Source organism: Lepus europaeus, chromosome 23, assembly GCF_033115175.1.
Source record: "Lepus europaeus isolate LE1 chromosome 23, mLepTim1.pri, whole genome shotgun sequence".
Lineage (NCBI taxonomy): Eukaryota > Metazoa > Chordata > Mammalia > Lagomorpha > Leporidae > Lepus > Lepus europaeus.
The window spans coordinates 23,732,324-23,748,585 of record NC_084849.1 but is presented as its reverse complement, the minus strand read 5'-3'; the positions used below and the strand labels follow the sequence as shown (position 1 = coordinate 23,748,585).

Sequence of the window (16,262 nt, the reverse complement as noted above, 5' to 3'; positions counted from 1 at the left end):
GCACAGCAGGTCACTGTCTGTCTGGAATTAGGAGACTGGTCAGGCTCCAGTCTGGACAGCCCCACGCAGAATTCCCGGCCCTCTCCGACACGCCTCCTCCTCCTCCTCCTCCATTCTCCCGGATTCACGCCTTTCCTGCAGCCCCATCAGGCCGGCGCTGGCCCACAGAGCGGCCCCTACAGCGCCCCCTGCCAGTCCACGCCTGCGCTGCATTTTTCAAAAACCTCGCTCCGCTTAAACCCAACATTCTGCTTTCAACCCTTTATCGGGCCCTCTGTTTTCTTTCTTATTTAAGGGACAGACAGCCAGTGCCACGGCTCACTAGGCTAATCCTCTTTCTGTGGCGCCAGCACCACGGGTTCTAGTCCCGGTTGGGGTGCCAGATTCTGTCCCGGTTGCTCCTCTTCCAGGCCAGCTCTCTGCTGTGGCCCGGGAGGGCAGTGGAGGATGGCCCAAGTGCTTGGGCCCTGCACCTGTGTGGGAGACCCGGAAGAAGCTCCTGGCTCCTGGCTTCGGATTGGCACAGCCCGCTGGCCATAGCGGCCATTTGGGGGGTGAACCAACAGAAAGAAGACCTTTCTCTCCGTCTCTCTCTCTCACTAACTCTGCCTGTCAAAAAAAAAAAAAAAAAGGACAGGCAGACAGACAGTGCCTTCCTCTGCTGGTTCACTCCCCAGATTGTCTGTCTGCAGTGGCTTGGACTTGGGCCAGGCCGAAACTGGGAACTCAGTGCAGGTCTCCCGCGTGGGCGGCAGGGACCCAAATACGTGAGCCATCAGCTGCTGCCTCCCCAGGACCTGCATCAGTAGGAGGCTTGAGAACCAGTATTCAAACTCAGGGACGCGAATAGGAGAGGGGAGTCTGTTAGTGGACATGTTAACCACTGGGTCCAACGCCCCCTCCCGCCCTTCCTTTCTTTAGGATGAAGTAACCGCTGGCTCCTCCGTGCCTGCTGCTCCCAAGCTCCCAGCCTGCCAGTTTCCTGGCTGAGCTTGCTTTGTGCACCTGCTGGTCCCCTTCCCAGTGCCCACTTGTGTACCTCCTCCTGCCTGCCGGCTGAAATGCCACTTCTTCCGAGAAGCCTTCCTGACTTGCTCTGCTAAGCTCCCACTCTCCCCCCCCCCCACTGAATTCTCATTGTCACATGATCTGCCCTAGCCAGCTTCCGGCTATCGCACACCCCAGGGAGGCAGCAGATGAGGTCTCAATGTAGGTCCTTGCCGCATATGCATGGGAGACCCAAATTGTATTCTAGGCTGCTGGCTTTGGCCTGGCCCAGTCCCGGATGTTGCAGGCATTGGGGAGTGAACCAATGGATGGAAGAGCTCTCTCTGTTTTCTCCTTCTTTCTACCTTTCAAATAAAATTAAAATAAATAAGTACATTTTAAAAAAACCCATTTAGGAAGAGTAAGGGTAAAACATCAAGGAAATGAGTATTAACAGTAACATCAACCCATTTGAAAAATAGCCAATCACTAAGCAATGATCAGAATTGGATTTTTCTACCTCTACAAAGCTGCAGTTTTTGTACGATTACTCATTCCAGAACCACCAGCTGTTTCCGTAACAAGTGTAACAGTGAGAGCCAGCAAAGAAATAAAAGATATCAGGAAGCATGAAATGGAAATTCTAGCACTGAACAACACAACCAAAAAATAACTCATAACCACGCAATGACGAGACAGAGAAAAATACCAGTTTACTTGAATATAGGACAATAGATATTATCCAAGCTAAATGACAGAGAGAAAACAGTGGGGGAAAATGGGCAGACTCTCAGGGACCTGCAGAACTACAACTAAAGATCTGCGGCTGGCGTGTGGCACAGCGGGTAAAGCCCCTGCCTGTGACGCCGGCATCCCATATGAGCACCGGCTGGAGCCTGAGCTGCTGCACACCCAATGCAGCTCCCTGCGTCTGCACCTGGGAAAGCAGTGGAAGGCGGCCCAAGTGCTTGGGTCCCTGCCACCCATCTGGGAGACCCAGATGGAGTTCTAGGCTCCCGGCTTCAGTCTGCCCCAGCCCCAGCTAATGTGGCCATTTGGAGAGTGAATAAGAGGATAGAAGCTCTCGGTTTCTCTTCCCCTGTCTCATATCCACATCCATGTTGTCTTTCAAGTAAATGAATAATTTTTTAAATGTCATCAGAAACTGTGGAGGCCAAAAGGAAGTGGCATATTTTTTAAGTGCTGAAAGAAAAGAATTATTAACCTGGCATCCTTTAGCGCTTGAAAATATTCTTCAGGAATGAGGGAGAGGGGAAGACATTCTCAGATAAGAGAAAGCTAGCAGGGGCCAGAGCCACCACTGCAGTGCTGGCATCCCATATGGGTGCCGGTTCAAGTCCCGGCTGCTCCACTTCCGATCCAGCTCTCTGCTGCAGCCTGGGAAAGCTGTGGAAGATGGTCCAAAGCCTGGGGCCCCTGCACCTGTGTGGGGGACCCAGAAGTGGCTCCTGGCTTCAGATCGGCACAGCTCTGACTGTTGTGACCGTTAAAGAGTGAACCAGCAGATGGAAGATCTCTCTCTCTCTCTCTCTCTCTCTCTCTCTCTGCTTCTCTGTAACTCTGCCTTTCAAATAAAATAAAAAAATAAATCATAAAAGAGAGAAAGAGAGAGAGAGGAAGCTGGAGACTTTACCACCAGCCGACCCACCCTAGAATGCCAAGGAAGTCCCCTAGAAAGACAGAAATGATGAAAGGAATCCTGTAGCGTCAGTGAGGAAGAAAGAACATGGGAAGCAATGATATGAATCAAGACAATCGGCTTTCCTGCTCTTAGGTTCTCTGTTTTAGGTTGAAAAAATGAAAAGCTGCCTGCTCTGGTCTACACCACCATCACTGGCTTCTGCTAAGGACCCAGCTCACTTGTGTGATAACTGGCGAGTTAAGGAAAGCATGGAGCCTTCTTCCTTTCCCATAGTAACTTTCCCAGGTTACAGTAGCCCCTGGGAGGCAGCAGGTGATGCTCAAGTACTTGGGTCCCTGCCACCCACATGGGAGACGCAGATGGAGTTTGGACTTCTTTGCCTGGCTCGCCCTGACCATTGTAGGCATTTGGGGGTGAACCAGTGGGTATAAGATCTCTGTCACTCTGCCTTTCAAATAATATTTAAAAATAAAATAATGATTTTTTAAAAAGCTAAGTTTTCCGAGTGACAGGAAATGGCAAAGGGCCCAGGAGCCAGCTTCTCCTAGGGCCAGCACTGCAGTGTAGTGGGTTAACCACTGCTAATGACGCATCCTCTGCTGGAGAGCACGAGTTCAAGTCCTGGCTGCTCCACTTCCAATCCAGCTCCCAGCTAATGCACCTGGGAAGGCAGTGAGAGATGGCCCAGGTGCTTGTGCTCTTGCCATCCACATGGGAGACCTGGATGGAGTTCCAGGCTCCTGGCATCGGCCTGGACCATGCCTGGCCACTGCAGCCATTTGGGGAGTGACCCTTCAGATAGAAGATCTCTTTCTCTCTCTGTCTCTCCTTTCTGTTTCTGTCTCCCTCTTTCTCTCTCTGTCACTCTGCCTGTCACATAAAGAAATAAATCTTAAAAACAAAAGATTCCTCCTAACCAAAGCTGGGACAATCTGATAGATCTAGATTATAACCCACTGGATCAGACAGAAATTCAGGGACTCATACTGACAGTAAGCAGAATAAATAAATGGTGGCTATGGGCCCAGTACAGTGCCCACTAATAAACGTAGAAAGGCTAGTGCTGTTAGAAAATCGCCAACCAGCAACCATCTAAATAATAGCTTATTTAGGCAGGAACCACTACAAGATGCTAAGAACAGTGGGTGGAGGTTCGCTGAAGAACAGGATTTTACAGAGCCTCAGTGTCTCTCCCCATAAAAATACTTACTAATCACACATGGATCAGCAATTCTGAAATCCATGGAGTCTACAGTTGAGGGATCTGGCCAGCACCGAGTAAGCCCAATGCTCCCAATTACATCTCCAGCAAGGAGACAGAGCCACACGATGTGCCTCCGGATACGGTGTACCACGGAGGACACAGCAAGTCGGCCGTGCCCCTGGCGCCCCCACGCACAACGTGCAGGCCCTAAACCTGAACATGGGAAATTGTTGGATAATCTCAAAGTAAGGACCATCCTGCAAAGCAACTGGTTTGTGTTCACAAAAACGTCCAAGGCTTGAAGGGCAGGGACAACACGGAAGTACTGCTCTAGACTGAAGCTAAAGGGAGAGACATGACAACCAGACGCCACGGGTGAGCCTGGAGTGGCTCTGTGCTTCTAAGGGACATTACCAGGACCGTGGACAGAAAAGGAAGGGGGTTCCACAGATTAGAGGCATTTATTCTATCCATAGTCCTGCCAGGAATATGTAGAAGAATGTCCTTGTTTGGTTCAATTTTTTTTTTTTTAAGATTTTTTTTATTGGAAAGGCAGAAGTACCGAGGAGAGACAAGGAGAGGAGAGAGAGCTTCCATCTGCTGGTTCATTCCTCAAGAGGCCACAACAGCTGGGACTGGGCCAGGCTGAAGCCTGGAGCTGGAACCTCAGGCCGGGTCTCCCACGTGGGAGGCAGGAGCTCAGCTATCGGAGCCATCACCACTGCCTCCCAGGGTCTGCATTAGCAGGAAGCTGGAGCCAGGGGCTGGAGCTGGGAACGGAACCCAGACCCCGGGACACAAGTGTCTTCACTCCTAGGCCAGACACTTGTCTCAAAGGGAAGCTTTAGGACATGAGACATAGGGGCTGGGTTCTTTATTATGGAGACGCATGAAATATACAGAAACGGAGTTGTCACATAGGGACCTCTTGTTCCTAGCACCTGGTGTCAACAAGTCACAGAGGGTCCCTCCATGCTGTCTACGGCCTCCCCATGCCCATTTAAGCTGAGGCCAATCCTGGACATTTTAAACTGCCACTTCTACATATTTTAGTATCTCTGTCTCTTTGCCTCGCAAGTAAATTTTTAAACTGTTTTTTTAATTAGGAAAAACAAACAAAAAAATAAAAAACAACAACAAAAAAACCCCTTCCTTGCGCTTAGCCACAGTGAACAAAAGGGGGCCTGGCACAGGCGGGGGGCCGTGCCGTGCTGAGCGTCTCTTGATGAGAATGAAGGAGATGGCGGGGTCCCCAGGGCTTGGGGCCGCACCTATTTTGAGCGCAGTCGTGAGCTGGTCAGATCAGCGTCTCCCACACGGAACAATCCGGGCCCTGGAGTGGCTCTGGCTGTGTGAGCCGTCATCGCAGTCTCCGCAGCTGCAGCTGCCATCCTCAGGTTCGTCCCACAGGCCACGTCCTTCCTGCCACGGGCGACCTGGCGTGCACGACCAAGACCAGCGGCACAAACCAGACACCAGACCCACGTTCCACAAAAGACGATCCGTTCCAGGCCGGCGATGCCAGGAACTCAACGGAGATCAGGTGAGGAGACGACTCCAGGCGTAACCCACGGAGGCCACAGGTGTGATGGAGGGATTATCATTCACTCAGGGGTTCCGCTGGGTCCCTTCCAGGATGGTAAGCCATGACATTAGCCTTGTATCAACAAATCAAATACGGAAGTGACTCTCGCCCAGCTTCCATGGAAGCGGAAAACGCCAGTAAACAGTCACGTGACGACAGCAGCCTGCAAAACCAAAGACCCCAGGGGCCCCCGGGCAGCTGGAGACCCCAAAGCCGAGGCCTGTGTTTGTAGGTAGCCAGCCTCACCCCTGCCTGGCGCTTTCATTCACTCGATTTGGCTTCTGCGGAGGGCCTGCCGCCAGCCAGAGCAGACTCTGGTCCTGAGTAAAGACCCCGATGATGGCCGGGGTCAGGTCTCCATCAGGGCGGCCACTCTCCTGCGCCCCCACGGCACCCGACAGTAGCGTGTGACCTGCCTATAGGAGGAAGGTCCCCACCTCAGCCAGCCCCCCAGAGGCAGCAACACATGGTGCCTGGAAACCTAGCACAATCCAACCGGGGAAGTTTTTCCTGACATCCGGTGCTGACGGCCAACAAGCGTGCCCTGGGAGACAGGCCGGCTGTGACCTGAAGGGTGCTCCGAGGCTGCCGGGCAGGGAGCCGAGACACCAGAGGAGCAGGCACGTGTTTGGCTTGATGACTTTGATTTTTAAAAGCACGGGGTCGGCGCTGTGGCATAGTGGGTAAAGCCGCCGCCTGCGATTCCGGCATCCCACATGGGCGCCAGTTCAAGTCCCGGCTGCTCCACTTCCAATCCAGCTCCCTGCTAATTTGCCTGGGGAAAGTAGTAGAAGGTGGCCCAGGCACCTGGGTCCCTGCACCCATGTGGGAGACCTGGAGGAAGCTCCAAGACCCTGGCTTTGGCCTGGTCCAGCCCTGGCTGTTGCAGCCATTTGGGGAGTGAACCAGTGGATGAAGGATCTCTCTCTCTCACTCTCTCTTTCTCTAACTCTGCCTTTCAAATAAATAAATAAATTTTAAGGAAATGAAGACCATAGGTCTAAAGTCACCCAACTGCCTTCTTTCTTTTTATTTGTTGTATTTATTTGAGAGAGGCAGACAGGAGAGTCCCCATTGGCTGGTTCACTTCCCAGACGTCTGATACGGCTGGGGCTGGGAGTTAGGAACTGAACGCATGGGCGAGGGCCTTGAGCCATCACCTGCTGCCTCCCAGGGTCTCCGCTAGCAGGAAGCTGGAGGCAGGAGCTGGGGGCGGTCATCAAACATGGGCGCTCAGGTGCGGGCTGTGGCGTCCTCACTGCCCTTGTTATTAACTGCCAGGCCAGATGCCTGCCCCCAGCTTAGACTCCTCGGGGCCTTTCTATCGAGAGCCTTTGGCCGCCACACCCTGCAACTCGACCAAGGCTCAGGAGAATCCTGGCAGCTCCCCAGGCACCACGCACATCTGCAGCGAGTGGCCGGCCGACAGCTACCCAACACCAGGTAGGGCGTTCTGGAAGGAAACAGACGAGACAGCAGCGACTGGTCCTGCCTTCTCGCTTGCGATGACACGTCTCCCCCAAGGACAAACCAGGGCTGAAAGAGGAGGGGTTGTTGCGCGGGCAGGTGTGGGGTCAGCCCCAGGCACGAGACAGGAATCAGAACAGCGGGTGGGAGGGCCCCAACCCCATTTCTAGAAGGCAAAGACTCAGTGAGAGCTGACAGATTAAACTCAACTTAGCGGAACCATGGGGTTCAGAGCAGAGAGACTGCTCTGTGCCTCGCAAACTCATTCCGACCTTCTAAAGATGGAAAACTCCAGAATCTTTCTTGTCACCGTGTGTGAACCACTCAGCAGCAGGCGGGGGGCATCTCCACTCAGCCCAGTTCCCGCCGTGTCCCAGGGCTCGGGAGCAAGGGTCTGCACTGTCCCTGGATGGAACCCGTTAGTGACGGCTGGGGGAGAGAGAGAGGAGCTCCCAGATGCTGTCACCATGACCCTAATGGGCTTCTGAGCCAGCTCCACCCCGGAGGACCCAGACGGGCAGGCTGTTAACTCCACAGACAATTCCTGAGTCCCTCGCGGCGCCACACCGAGACCTGGCACAGGCCATCTTTGCTCTCTCTTTCTCTCTCTCTTCCTCCTCCTCCTTCTCCCAAACTTGCAGCCAGGGGAGGCCAGAGGGAAGCCTGGACATCACCTGCTCCGCTCTCTCGTGCTGTGGGAGAAGAGGCAATGGCTGGAGTGCTGCAGCAGTTCCCCCAGTTCCCAACACCTTCCCTGGACGACAGCTGCACGTCCACACCCTTTGCCACGGAACCTTGCAGGTTGCCCCAGTGCCAGCGGCGGGGACCAGGTGTCTTCCCAGCCCGCTGATGTGGGACGGGGCCGCTGGAACGTGAGCAGGGGGAAGGGTGTGCAGACTCGAGCCGGGCTGCTGTGGCTCCTGCTCGTCCACCTGCGTTCTGCTGTCACCCGTGGAAGGCACACCCCCCACTAACCTGCGCCCCAAAGGCGCACACGTGCACAGCCACATGCAGACACCCAGCCAAGAACAAAGCAGCTGTTTTAAACCTCTGATTTTAAAATACTGTTGTGTTTGAGCAGGAGAGAGGAGAGGGAGAGGGCGCCCTCATCTACAGGTTCATTTCTCAAATGCCTGCAGTGCTCCGGGCTGGGCCAGGGCCAGGGTCAAGGCCAGAGCTGGAAGCCAGAACTCAACCCAGGTCCTCCATCGGGGCGGCAGGGACCCAAGTACCTGAGTGACAGCATCTGCTGCCTCCCAGGGTGTGCATTGGCTTCTAGGAAGCTGGAGGCAGGAGCTGAAGCCAGGGACCAGGCACTCTGACAGGAGACACGGGTGTCTAGACCGCTCAAGCCTCCAAGTTCAAGTCACCGCCGGGTGGCTTGCGTTGGAGCAGCCTGATCCGGAGAGACAAGCAAGCAGAGGACCCAGCTCAGCCCCGCCCCTGCCGGGACGCGCACAGAGCCCATCTGGCATCGGAGTGACCGTGGAGGAAGAGATCAGCCAGAGGCCAGGACACGTGTGGCCCGGAGGGTGCGCCACGGGAGGAAGTTGAGGAGGAGGCGTCCACGTCCAGATGCACACCCCGTCAGCCTCTGGTCCCTGCCCACGCTGCCCTAAGCCATCACCAGCATTCTTTTTGCTGGCAGAGGGTTTGACAGCTCGTTAGCGAAGCGTGGGGAGGTGACAAGGGACCTTGGAGGGCTGTCTTCTTGGATGTCACTTCCCCCAGTCCCAGGTGGCAGAGCGGCAGCTGCACACTGCTGTATCCAATTAGCGAGGGCGGTTTTACGGAAGAGCTTGGGGCTCGGCCTTGGGGATGATGTCAAACGACCTTTGACATGGATGCCTTGGCTACACGGTGGGGAAGGGGGTTGAGGAAACTGCAGATCCACGTGCAGGGGATTGAGGCTGGGCTCAGTTGTACACCACATAGAAAATGAACTCAAGAGGCCGGCGCTGTGGCGCAGCGGGTTAAAGCCCTGGCCTGCAGCACCGGCATCCCATATGGGCACTGGTTCTAGTCCCGGCTGCTCCACTTCTGATTCAGCTCCCTGCTGAGCCAGCATCCCATATGGGATCTGGTTGCAGTCCCAGCTGCTCTACTTTTGATCCAGCTCTCTGCCACAGCCTGGGAAAGCAGTAGAGGATGGCCCAGGCCCTTGGGCTCCTGCACCCGTGTGGGAGACCTGGAAGAAGCTCCTGGCTCCTGGTTTCAGCCTGGCCCAGCCCTGGCTTTGCAGTCATTTGTGAAGTGAAACAGCGGATGGAAGATAACTCTCTCTCCCTCTCCCTCTCCCTCTCTCTGTAACTCTGCCTTTCAAATAAGTAAAATAAATCTGAAAATTTAAAAAAAAAAAAAAAAAAAGGACAACACAATCTGGCAGTTCCCTCCACATGCTCGGCAGAGCCATCTGCCGCCTCCCTGGCTGCGGGCACCCGGCCCAGCGGCGCGGCTCAAAGGCTGTGTGGGAGTCAGGAGTGTGAGGGCGGCGTTCAGGCACGGAGCTTCGACTGAGAGTGGCGTGACCCGCCACGGGGCGGAGCCTCTGTGGCTCATCAGAGAACATCCACAACTCTTAAAAGCAGAAACAGAGGCGGGCGAGTGTTGCCCCTAAAACACTAAGCACTCAGCACCCAGAGCCTGACTCCAAAACCCGCTGGCAGCTCACGGCGTGACCATGGGTGGCGCCACATCTCCACGGGGCCCGGGGACACCTGCCGGGTAGGACTCAGCACGCGCCAAGCTGCCAGCCTCGGGCTCGTTCAAGGATGTTTCTCGCCGTCTCCTCCTCTCCATGTGTGGGCACACGGCACAAGCCGGCCAGGAAACAGGCTCGCTTCCTCTGTCTCAACAGATCAGGAGCTCGTTCTAAGCAACCTCACATCCTATTCCCAGTCTTGCCTTACTGGAGTGACACGGGGCCAACTGTGTCCCAGAGGGAGCGAGAAGAGACACCTGCCTGAGCTTCCCCCAGGAGCTCACCGGGGCACTTTCTTGCAACTTCTGGCCATCTACCAAAGGCCCAGATGTGTGATGTGTGCAGACCTACCCCCCCCACCATTCTGTGGGTTGGACCGTGGGACACAGGGCTGTGACCCATGCTGCTTTGCCTGCGGTTGGCAGTGTGGGGGAGGCTGATGGGTGCTCCCTGTCTCAAACGCTCCCAGCTTCCCAGCAGACCCTCATCTTGGATGAACAAATCCTCCTCGAGGAAGGTCCCAGGTTCAGTGGCAGCTCAAGAGCTCATACCAGGGGTGGGCGCTGTGGCATTCCAGGTAAAGCTGCCGCCTGGCATCCCAAGTGGGTGCAAGTTCGAGTCCTGGCTGTTCTACTTGTGAGCCAGCTCTCTGCTGTGGTCTGGGAAAGCAGCAGAGGATGCCCAAGTCTTTGGGCCCCTGTGCCCATGTGGGAGACCCAGAAGAAACTCTTGGCTCCTGGCTTCAGATCAGCCCAGCTCCAGCCACTGAGGCCATTTGGGGGAATGAACCGGTGGGTGGAAGACCTCTCTCTCTGCCTCTGCCTCTCTGTAACTCTGCCTTTCAAATAAATAAAATAAACCTTTAACACTCCATCCAAGGCACACACAGACCAGGGAGGAAGAAGGAGAGGGGTCCTGGGCACACCAGCCTGTGTACTGGACACACTGCAAGGCTGCTGCCCACCCCTCAAAGCCAAGGGTAAGCACTTGCCCTCCGTGAACCAGAGTGGGTGTTAGCCTTGACCTCGGCTGATACCACTGAAGTGTGCATGGAGGAGGGAGTATAGGCTTGGGTGGGAAAGAACTCGGACAGCAGGCCCGAGATGGCTCATCCTTTGTTTGCTTGTTGGCAGGGTGACTGAGAAACAGAAGGGGAGAGAGAGAAAACGGGTCTTCCATCTGCCAGTTCACTCCCCAAATGGCCACAACGGCCAAGCCTGGTCCAGGCTGAAGTCCAGAGCCCAGAACTCCATCTGGGTCTCCTGCGTGGGTGTTGCAGGGGCCCGAGCGCTTGACCCACCTCCTGCTATCTTCCCAGGAGCATTAGCAGGAAGCTGGATCAGAAGTGGAGATGCCGGGGCTCTAACCAACACTCGGATAGGGGACGACAATGCCGCGAGTGTCACCCTTGTGAGCCGCAGTGCCGGCCCCTCCTCACCCTCTGAGATGCCTGCTTCCAAAGTTGGCACTTGGCTGGCGGCTGGGAGCTCTGGATTTCGAGAAGGCTGCTGCCACTCCCTGGTGAGGAGGGTGGACCATGTGCCTCGGCTGAACACAGAGCGTGATGCTTGCCGGCTATCTGCTTGCCTCCTGGGACCCTGGGGTCAGGGTATGTGCCAGGAAGAGGTGCCCAGTAAAAACCCTGGGCTCTGGGCCTCTGATCTGAGCTTCCCTGACTGGCAGTGTTGCCTGCATGGTACCACAACATGCTGCTGGAGGAAGTGTGTCTTTGGTGTCTCCCTAAGAGAGACCTTGGGAGCTTGCATCTGGTTTTCCCTGGATTTTGCTCCATGTCCCTCCCACTGCCTTTTTTTTTTTTTTTTTTTTTTTTTTTTTTGCTGATTGCCTTTGCTTGCATCCTTCGCTGTAATTGTGAGCACAGCTGTGGGCAGTCCTGTGCGTCTTCCTGGTGATTCATCAAAGCTGGGTGAGCTGGGGAGACTCCCGGCCCAAGACCGCAGCAAAGCAGCCGGACACCTTTGCGTGGCCTGAGTCAGGAGAGTCCTGGGGCTGCCGGGCAGCTTCCACTTCCTCCTGCATACGGCAGGGCTGCGCCCGCTCACTGCAACCATGCGCACGCTGAGAACTGCTGGGACACCCGCAGACCGCACGTGTGCATGAACCCCTAAGGGAGGGAGGCTCGTCTTCGATCCGCGACTTGCACAAGTAACGCACGCAAGGAAAAAGCTCTCAGGGGCGCAGGACCCTGGTTTAAAGAGCCACACGACGGTGGAGAGTCCTTCTAAACCCTTTATCTTGGGGTGGGGGTGTGGTGCAGCAGTGGCGATGTGGCTGGCGACGCCCACATCCCATGCTGGAGGGACTGGGCTCAAGTCCCGGCTCTGCTTCTGAGCCCAACTTCCTGCAGATGCACACCCCGGGAGGCAGCAGGTGATGGACCAGGTACCTGGGTCCCTGATGCTCACATGGGGAACTCAGAGGAAGTTCCAAGCTCCGGGCTTTGGCCTGGCCCAGCCCCAGCTTTGCAGCCATCTGGGGAGTGAACCAGCAGATGGAAGCTCCCTCTCTCTCTCTTCTCTCTGCTTCTCTCTCTTCTCTGCCCTCTCTCTTTCTCTCTCCCTTTCAAACAAATGAAAAATAAGTGAAGAAATTTCTAAAGGCTTTGTCCCTGCTCCCCAGTCTCGCAGCCACTGGCAAGTCTACACAGTGACAAACCACTGTAGGTATCCATAGGCCCCACGGACACCCAGAACCCTGTGGAAATACACAGTGGGGGCCACAGGCATCTGTTACTGCTTTGTCAAGTAGCCTACGGCGGCACCTGCCAACCTGCCAGGGCTGTTGGGTCCACATATCCTGTCATTTCCTTGCACTCCCGGCTCAAGCCTGTCACCTCCAGTTTATCCTTCTAATTTTATTTCAGCAAATGGCTTTTTAGAGCCGAAGATGAGCTCAGAGAAGTGTCTGGCAGCACGATACTCGGCCTTCTGAACTCCCATAAACTCACAGGCAGTCCTCGATCACCTGTTCACGCCTCCATTCACAAACTAACCAAGCTACTGGGCATGGCGGTGGCAAAGCGCTGGAATACAGAGACGCTGGGCTTGGCCCTGGGGTCCCTGCGGCACGAGTTAGTCTACAGAGATGTCCACAGACACAGTCTGCAAACTCCCAGAGAAGGACGATCTGGTCCTCGGGTCAGCCAGGAGCCTCCGGAGGTATTTCAGAGAGGAGGAATTCAACGCAAGCATTGGCTTGCATGGGAGCTGGAACTTGAAAGAGAATCGTGGCAGGGAGGCACCTCCGGGGCTGGTGGGGTGGAGAACTGACCAGGACAGCAGCTGGAAGCCGGGGCACTGGTCAAGCAGAAGCAGACCTAAGTCATGATGTAGCAGCGAGGACGGATCGGGGGAGCTCAAGGACAGACAGGCAGGGGTTGGAAATCCCTCCTGCTGTGGGACAAGGGGAGCAGGGGACATCAGGCAGGACCCGGGGGTCCCCGGCACAGGGAGGAGGAGCGGGGGGGGGGGGGGGTTTACACCTTTGCCGAGGATGTAGGCGTGCACGGTCATCCTCCTAGAGATGCCGCCTAGTCCTTTGGTCACTGCTTTGCGACACCCCTGTGCTAACCATGAACAAAATGTGTTGGTTTCACGGTAGGAAATACTGAATGATGGATGGTTCAAAGGAAGCTGAATCCAATCTAAGAAGGCCACCCCCTCGGGTGTCCAGTCTGTCTGTGGGACCTCGACGGCTTCCCCCACAGATCACACCCTCGCCATTTTCAGGGGTATTTTTTGCAATTGGATGGTGTTGTCCATCTCTACCTCCCATCCTTGGAGTATCGGCCAAATGGACACGGAAAACATTCCTGAGTTTCCTGGAGTCTCCAAAACAGTTGGCTTTTGAGAGCTGAGCCCACTGGAGGAAAGACTGGACCACCGGCCCTAAAGACAGAGACGGCGCGGTGTGCCAAGCACTCCGAAACATGCCCAGTCCACCACATACTCAGCGCTCCCGCCCGGCCACGTTCAAAGGTCACCGTCCCGGAACTGCAGCCTCCATCCCGGCTCACTTTGGCAAGGGCTTCCCTGGCTTACATCAGTCTGAACAGCACCGCAACCAGGAAAACGGACGCTTCTGTCGAGATCATTTCCCTGGAAACGAGCGTCATTTGTGACGGCGCTGGGCAGCCGGCGAAGCTGCAGACCTTCGCTCCGCCTAATCAGTGTCCATCATGAACCTGGGTAACACTGCGTTTGAACACTCGTCTCCATAGCGATGGGCTGAGGCAAACGTCTGTGTCTTTTAAAATCCTGTACCACTTATGAATTCTTCCCTGGTTTGGAGGAACTGCAGGTTCCCTACGAGATGAGAACAGGGGATCAACTTTTTAAAAATGGGATCCACCAAGTGAAAAAAAAAAACTAGAATGCAAAATCGTATCCTCCTCACTGGTATCCAAAAACAAGACAATGAACAGCACCACACAATACAATCAGAACCCTGTCGTCTTCTGCCTTATTTATATCATTAGCACATTGTTGGGAAGAAGCAAACTCTGCCAAGAATTACCCAAATCCCCCAGAAATACTTCCTATGTGAGACAGTATTTACAAAGCGTCTTTTTATTCCTGATAATATAAATGCTACTAACCCCATATGAGAGGTCTTCGGAAGCTCATGAAAAATGTGTATTTTGAAAAAAAATCCACGCATGGGTTTCGAAAACGTTTTTACGCTTTATCGTAATTCTGTATTTCCATGGGTCTCCTGAACTGCTCCTCGAGGCCCACAGAGTTCCCTTGCTCGTTGCCAGTAGTGCGACAAATCGGTACACATGCCTTGGGAAACAGGTGGGTGTTGTGAATGGGGAACGCTCGCATTCTCTATAACCCAGCAATGTCATTCAAAATAAACTCCTGAGTATGTACCAGAACCTTCAGAGCGGCCCAGCAACAGAAAACTCACAACTAAGAAGTGCTACTGTCACATCCCGGCGTTTCCACAGCAGTCAGGATAATAATCATATGTTGACCTTATCACACAAATGTAGACTTTTCCCCCCAAAATTTACTTATTTGACAGGCAGAGTTACAGAGAGAAAGAGACAGATAGAAAAAGATTTTTCCACCTGCTGGTTCATTCTCCAAATGGCTGCAACAGCCAGGGCTGGGCTGGCCTGAAGCCAGGAGCTTCATCCTGGTCTCCCACGTGGGTGCAGGGACCCAAGCGCTGGGCCATCCTCTGCTGCTTTCCTAGGTGCATTAGCAGGGAGCTGGGTTGGAAGTGGAGCAGCCAGGGTTTGAGTCAGTGCTCACATGGGATGCTGGCGTAACAGGGAGTAGGTGAACCCTTGCACCACAATACCGGCCTCTGTATACGTTTTCATAAAGCTAAAAATGTAAAATACAGATAAATATGACATATGGATATAAGGATCCTTTAAAATATATGCAGAAAATCTGAATAAAAAGGTAAGTTTGGGGTGGACATTTGTCATAGGGGTTAAGATACCTCCTGGGACACGCACACACCACATCAGGGTTTCTGGGTCCAAGTCCCAGCTCTGTTCTAAGTCTCAGATCCAGCTGCTAACACCCTGGGAGGCCGTAGGTGGCGCTCAAATACCCGGGTCCCTGGAACCCAAGTGGGAGACCTGGATGGAGTTCTATGCCAGGCTTTGGCCAGGCCCAAATGTTGCTAGCATTTGGGGAGTGAACCAGCACATCTGTGTGTGTGTGAGAGAGAGAGAGATCAAATAAAATTAAATGTTGAAAAATTAAAGATACATTATTTTGGTGCAAAAAAAATCGAAATCCAGGCACTTTTTAAAAAATAATAAACATTACTCTTCCATGAACTTTCTGAAGGCTCGGTATATGCATGAATTTCAGGTTTTTTGCACCACAATACACTTATCTTTTAATTCCATTTTTTCCACAAACTTATTGAAGTATCATCTACATATACATACATTTTTCCATAAAGCTACAAATAATTGAATAAAACATAGAGGCTTTTAAAAATTGCATGTAGATAAAACTAAGGAGAAAGGAGCGAAAGGGGAAGGTGGTCAGGATTTGGGATAAGAGTCATCCTGGAGGGGCCGGCGCTGTGACGTAGTGGGAAAAGCCGCCACCTGCAGTGCTGGCATCCCGGGTGGGCAGCCCGTTCGAGTCCCGGCTGCTCCACTTCCAATCCAGCTCTCTGCTATGGCCTAGGAAAGCAGTAGAAGATGGCCCAAGTCCTTGGGCTCCTGCACCCACATGGAAGACATGGATGAAGCTCCTGGCTCCTGGCTTCGGATCGGTGCAGCTCCAGCCATTGCAGCCATCTGGGGAATGAATGAGCAGATGGAAAACCCCTCTTCCCTCTCTGTCTCTCTCTGTCTCTCTCTCTCCCTTACTCTCTCCCTTACTCTGCCTTTCAACTAAATAAATAAAAGTTTTTAAAAAGGCTAAATGACTAGGAAGGACCGTAGGAACGCTGCAGGGTGCAGGAGGGCTACCCCTGGCCAGGGGAGGTGAGCAGTGATGTGAATTTCGTTCAGCAAATAGATAAAGCTGGGTCTGGCCCGCACCATGGGCCTCAGGTTCCAAGGCCCACTCAGAGCCCCCTGCCTGTGCCCAGTGCCTCAGGGTCTCAGAGAGCAGGCCTGGCACCTGTGTTTTACCAAGCCCTGCAGGGAATG

The 16,262-nt window shown here is 54.1% G+C and overlaps 1 protein-coding gene across 1 annotated transcript in view; it reads right to left on the bottom strand.

Moving 5' to 3' along the window:
- Positions 1–16,262, bottom strand: part of LOC133752012 (uncharacterized protein C5orf52-like) — a 45,987-nt gene that overhangs the window by 11,680 nt on the left and 18,045 nt on the right. The gene's annotated exons all lie outside the window — the stretch shown is intronic.